Below are 7,048 nucleotides of genomic sequence, written 5' to 3'. Positions count from 1 at the left end.
TCGATCATATCTCGTTCTAGCAAAAACGGTGGTCTATACCGACCATTCTGCTCTTAGATACCTATTTTCAAAACAAGATGCTAAACCAAGATTAATCCGTTGGATCTTACTCTTACAAGAGTTTGATATTGAAATCCGAGATAAAAAAGGAGCAGAAAATCTCGCCGCTGATCATCTTTCTCGTCTTGAAAATCCTGAATTAGAAGTTCTGAATGAATCGGCCATACAAGACAACTTTCCTGATGAATATCTATTGAAGATAGATTATAAAGAAATCCCATGGTTTGCAGACTATGCAAACTACTTAGTTTGTGGATTCCTTGAAAAAGGATTATCGTACCAAAGACGAAAGAAATTCTTCAGTGATATAAAACACTATTTCTGGGAAGATCCACATCTGTTTAAAAGTTGTCCCGATGGAATAATACGCCGATGCGTATTTGGAGATGAAGCTAGTAAAATTTTAAACCATTGTCACACAGGACCAACAGGAGGGCATTATGGGCCTCAACTAACAGCAAGAAAAGTTTATGAAGCTGGATTCTATTGGCCTACAATTTACAAAGACGCACACCTTCTTTGCAAATCCTGTGATGCATGTCAAAGGGCCGGAAAAATAAGTCAACGTGATGAAATGCCACAAAATGTCATCCAAGTATGTGAAGTATTTGACATTTGGGGTATTGACTTTATGGGTCCATTTCCAAAATCTCATAATAATCTATATATACTCGTAGCCATTGATTATGTATCTAAATGGGCGGAAGCACAAGCTCTCCCAACTAACGATGCACGAGTTGTAGTCAACTTTTTAAAACGTCTTTTTGCAAGGTTTGGAACACCGAAAGCTTTAATAAGTGATCGGGGTACTCATTTCTGTAATAATCAACTTGAGAAAGTTCTTAAAAGATATGGAGTAACTCATAAAATCTCCACCGCATATCATCCACAAACAAGTGGACAAGTTGAAAATACCAACCGAGCTTTAAAACGTATTCTAGAGAAAACCGTAGGATCAAATCCGAAGGAATGGTCCATTAAATTGGAGGATGCACTCTGGGCTTTTAGAACAGCCTACAAAACTCCAATTGGAACCACACCTTTTAGACTTGTGTATGGAAAAGCATGTCATCTTCCAGTAGAAATTGAACACAAAGCATTTTGGGCTTTGAAGACATGTAATCTTGATTTACATGAAGCCGGACGTCTACGATTAAGTCAACTAAACGAATTAGAAGAATTAAGACATGAAGCATACGAAAATTCGTTAATTTATAAAGAAAGAACGAAGAAATGGCATGATAAAAGAATCAGAAGTTCAAAAGAATTTAAAGAAGGAGACAGAGTTCTTCTTTTCAATTCACGATTCAAGCTATTTCCTGGAAAATTGAAATCAAGATGGTCTGGACCATTCATAGTCAAAAGAGTTTTCCCATACGGAACAATAGAATTGATAAATTCAAATGGGATTGAATTTAAAGTTAATGGTCACAGAGTTAAACATTACATACAGGGTCCGATGGAAGTCGACAACGAAGTTAATCACAATTTCGACACCACAGCTAACTAAGTGTGGGGAGAATCAAGTCTTTAAAGGATAATATATATTTCTGTTAGAGTTAGAGTGTCTGTTTTCGTGTAGTTCTCGAAAATGGAACACGTATGGTCTTTCCCTAGCAGACCCTAAAGAACTAGTCTTCTCCCCCCATTCTGAATTTTTATTTTTTTTAGGTTTTTACAAAATGAAGACTGCCTGTGAATTAAACCATGGTCTAATGCTACACGCTTTGATCACTAAAAGAAATAATGACATACTACCGAGTGAATTAGTATCAGTAATCAGAGAAAGAATGGACGGAGTTAGAAAAGGATCCAGATGCGAAGATAATAAGTTACAATTTGGTAAAGGAAAATCAAAATCCGCAGCGAAAAGAAGAGCACGACACCTAGAACGATGTCACAAATGCGGAAAATGGTCACATGGAGGTAAATGTTCAAATAATCAAACCTATTCAAATACCGAATTTGTTACTTTATGCAGAGACGGACCGTTCATATGTTTAGAAGAAAAGACAATGAATGCTCGAGGTTACGCCTATGCAGCCATGGAAAACCAATTAAACCGACTATCTTATGAATATAATAGATCATATAACTAAGAAATCTATTTCACAGGTATGTCTGTACAGTTTTTATTTTTATTTATTTTTAACCTTTTGATAATAAACGCTAATTTGTTCGCTAAAAAGTATTAAATTGGTATTAAATAAAATTAGGTTTGGCGACCGAAATTATTGATATCCTTCAAAAATTTATTACATCACTGCGAAATTTAACGTTTATTCTTAAGGTATAAATATCTTTAATCAATCAACCCAAAATATTTCAAAAATTCGTCATGAGTTAAATTAGGTCTTGGAACCGAAATTACTTTACCGAAAAGAGGGGCGCATATTTTTGATAATATTTGATTGATTAAAGTGGGATAAAAAGACAAAAAGATTTTTAATTTTTTTTTACCATGTTTTTAAAATTAATATTTAAATCTTAAATTAATATTGTAAACTTTGTAAAAACAATATATTTAAAATTATAAATATTTAAAAAAATTAATATAAGTTTGATATGAATTTATGAATTTTTAAATTAAGTTTGGTGTGAATTTTTAATTTTTAAAAATATGAAATTTTAATTTTATGCATTTCAAATTTTAAGTTTGGTGTGAATTTTTAATTTTTAATTTTTAATTTTGAATTTTATATTTAAGTTGTGTGAATTTAAAAACAAAAATTTACTTTATCTCATTAAGTTAAGAATATGATTTTTAAAATTCGTCGTAAGTTGAAGACTAGGTCTTTGAACCGAAATTGCTTTACCCGAGGGAGGGACGAGAACTTTTATTATCATTATTTTTAATCTTATTGATTTAAAGTATGCCAAAAACATTAAAAAAACCCAAAAATCTTAGCTTTTAAAACAATCGCTACAAAAAGACAAATTTTAAAATTTTGTCGAGGGACGGACTAGGACATCGATCCGAAACGACCTCGTCCTAAATAACAAGGGAAACAAAATTTTAAAATTAATTTCTAAATTGTTTTATAAGTTAAAGATTATAAAAAAAAAAAAAAAAGAAAAAAAAAGGGTAAACTCCGCGACTCGCGGAGTTTGCAGGCAAAACCTCCGCGACTCGCGGAGGGACCAAATTACAGAAAAAAAAATAAAACAGCTGAAACGATCAGTTCACTCCCACAACACAAAAACAACCCGAATTCTGCTGCGAAAACCCACGAAAATACACCCAAAAACACCCCAAAAATCTCAATTTTTAACCGTTAATCACCAAATTTTTTGCTAAAATCATGTTGAGAAGGATGATATCTAAGAACTACTCAAGAAAAACGGTAAATTTCTACACCTAAACACCATTTAATTCGAATTTTAGTGTTCTTGAGCTATTTTTCCCCAATTTGATTTTGATGCTTTTTAGTGTAATTAGACTTAAATTGTTTATGTATTATGCTTGTATAACCTAGATTGATGCTGTTTAACATGATTAGAAGCCTTAAACTTCAAATTTTGAATAATCTAGGGTTTGTGTTCTTGAGCAATTTGGGGCTTTTTGATATAAACAGGTTATGGCCGATTTTTGTCATGAATTGTTGCTAAATTGAGTAGTGTAACATGTCTAGGTAGTTAAATGATCCAAACTTTGAGCCTAAACATGATTTTGAGAATTAAAGTGGACTTTTTCAAGTCCAAAATTCATGAACTTGATTTTTGAAAGATAATGCCATTTGAGACTTGTTTATTTGCTAGTAATGATTATTTTGACATGTTATTTGAGTTGAATGCTTATGAACTTGGCGAAAATTTTCGTATATGCTTATTTGAAAAAGTGTAGATTTGATAAAAATGTGAAAATAAGCTTAAGTTTGATATAAATTAATAATGTCATTGTAATTATTTTGATTGATGATTTTGCTGACACTAATGCATATTTGGATGCACAAAATTTGTGTTTGATGTGTTTTGCAGAATGAAAGGGGTGAATCTTCATCCCAAGCCCGCCATGCTCCTGCTGAGAACTTGGAACAACAGGAGGTAGATAACTACTACAAGCAGGATGTACCTCATCCAGTCATGACCTTTTCAGATATGCACTTGGAACAGTTGCACCCGAACCTGAGATTTGACAGACTTTGGATAGATTATCCAAAATATCAACGGGGTTTGCATACTCTTCATTCCAAGGTTGTTGAGGTACCGAGGGTCATAGAATGGGGACCCTTAGAAGCTGTAGAATTGGCCGGGCCAATTAGGGAATTACTGGTACAGAGGTATGGTAATTCTTCTTTTAATGACTGGATATGTTTATTCACCATACGCAGACCTGTATATAAAGTATGGTGTGAAGAGTTGTTATGTAGTATAGAGTTGAATGATCGGGTAGCTAGTTTAACCGATCGTTCTTTTATTAGATTTTTGTTAGGCGGTTCGATGCGCCACATGTCTTTACTGGACATGGCTCAGGCTTTACGTATATATACGCCTGAGGAGTTAGCGTCTGCCGATTGTAGAGGATTGATACTAAACGGTAGAAAGATAGATGAGAATTTTGATACACACGGTGTGTGGAGTCAAATGACAAGCCATCACCGTTTCAAAGGGGGAAACTACTCTTATTTGGATATAGATAGAGCCGAATTAAGAGTAATACATAGGTTTTTAGCTAATTCGATTACGCAAAGGGGTAAAAACAAAGAAAAGGTAAATGAACAAGATTTGTTTTACCATATGTGTATTCGAGACCCACACAGCGCTGTAAGTATACCATATTGTGTGGGTTATTATTTATCAGCTATGGTTCGGGGGATGCGTCCACATAGCATAATAGGAGGTGGTATTTTTATTACTTTGATTGGTGAATATCTCGGTGTGGATATAAGTCGGGGGGGATTATTAGTAGAAGAGCCGGAACCCCGCGACACTATAGGTTTAAATGTATACCATGGTGCAAAAGTTTTGAAGTGGCGAAATAACGCCGCAGTACGATACAATGGTAGACATCCACAGGTAGAGAGAAACCAGGAACAAGGTAATGTAGGAGGGGGGAATGAGATGCAAGAAATGCATAGGTTTATAGCTTCTCAGGAATACGAAAATGCTAGACAGAGAGCATTTGAAGATTGGCAAGTTCATCAGAACCAGATCATAGCGCATTGCCAACATATAGGTAGAAACTATATTCCTACACCGAAACCCGTCTTCCCTCCTTGGTCAATAGAGATGCAGCCACCATATCCTACGTATGACCCTGCCGAAGCATTCTATAGCACTTATGGTTATGCGTGGAACCCCTATTGGTACCAATATCATCCTTAGTTTACTTATTTTTTTATTATTTTGTAATTTGTAATTATTGATATGTTTAATACTTTTGTTAATATTGTAATCATTTTTATAATTATCTAACTTTTATTCTTAGATTTTAATAATTTTTGAATGTGGGGTAATAAACCAAACTTCAAAAATATGTATATATGTTTGCAGTTTATCTTATGTACACAACAGGGTAAAACAACGCATTTTCAAAGACTGGCATTAAGTTCAGCAAAAGCAACTAATTTTGACGACAAGATGCAAAATACATGTGAAATAACAACAAGACGGAATGAACAAATGATGTGCACCATTTATCATTCAGCAAACAAACGCCAATATATTTGGAAACTTTGGTAAAAATTTAATCATTTTCACACAAATCACCCTCAATAATTTAAATTGTTACTGATTTCTTGCAAATGAGGGCATTGCAAGATCTTAAGTGTGGGAAGGGGTTAAATTCTTTCGGATTTTAAAATTTTTTACTTTATACACTTGGTTACCATTAAAAATACTAGTAAAGCAGTAGTTGTATTAGAATCTAGTGCTCTCTGATAAAAAAGAACAGCCCTAGTCTTATATACTGACTACCCAATTCTAGTAAAAATTTTCAATTAAATGAATTCAAATCATGTTTATACATATTTATGAACGATAAAACTAGGTTTTAACACCGAAATTATTGTTACCTCGGAAAGGACATAAATTGAGAAACAAACTAAAATGTTAAAATTCATTTAAAATGGAATAGAGGACGATAAAAAGAAAAATAAAAAGCCAAGTGTGGAAAAATTTACCAAGTTATTTTAAACATATGTCACATATATTTGTAACAAATAACTGAAAATACTTTTGCTTTGGACTAAACTAAACTGTTTTACCCGATGAAAGAAAAGAAGAGATGGATCTACACGATGAATCAATTCCATCATTAAAAGGAAGTAAAGTCTTTCGAAAAAGACACGCGCTTCTTGATTTAGGTCATGAAGTTGTCGTCCAGACCAGCTGTAGGTTGACGAAAAATCTAGAAAAGTCATCACTAAAATCAGCAGGAAATCCACGGACCTCAGCATTAAACAGGGTCGCCAAGTGGTCAGATTTATCCTAACCATGAGAAGGATTTATCTCGTACAATGGGGGGGCACCATGCAAATTAGCTGGATAAGACTAATGAATCAGATCCCCAGAAAGGATAATCTCCTTAAAGATCAAAAATCAGCTTTTAAGCCTGATATTACTCAATCCTTGAGATTGACCTTAAAGATTGAGAATTCAAACTCATGGAATTCAATGATATCTAAACTCGAGCTTAAACGAGAAAATACTTTGATCAAAAATTACAAACCGATTTGTTTTCTGAAAACCCTATTTTCAATGCGTTCATTACCATTGAACGTAAAATCCTAGGAATTCACCTGAAATTCATTAGGTCACCTGAACTAAATCGGGTGTCAACCGTAAGAACGGTGGTTGCATAGCATGGTCAAAGACAGGACCTTGTTCCAGACCGAAAAATTATAAGGGTGAGCTTTACTATTGCTCCTACCAAGGATAGTAATTGCGTCCGACACGTTATAGACCATAATCAAAAGCATGTCACGGGACATTGCCTTAACAGTTGCTTGTTCAACGCTTTCCTTTACAACCGGACGGTAGTTTACCG

This window comes from Rutidosis leptorrhynchoides, chromosome 4, assembly GCF_046630445.1.
Source record: "Rutidosis leptorrhynchoides isolate AG116_Rl617_1_P2 chromosome 4, CSIRO_AGI_Rlap_v1, whole genome shotgun sequence".
NCBI lineage: Eukaryota > Viridiplantae > Streptophyta > Magnoliopsida > Asterales > Asteraceae > Rutidosis > Rutidosis leptorrhynchoides.
This window is presented reverse-complemented; position numbering follows the sequence as displayed.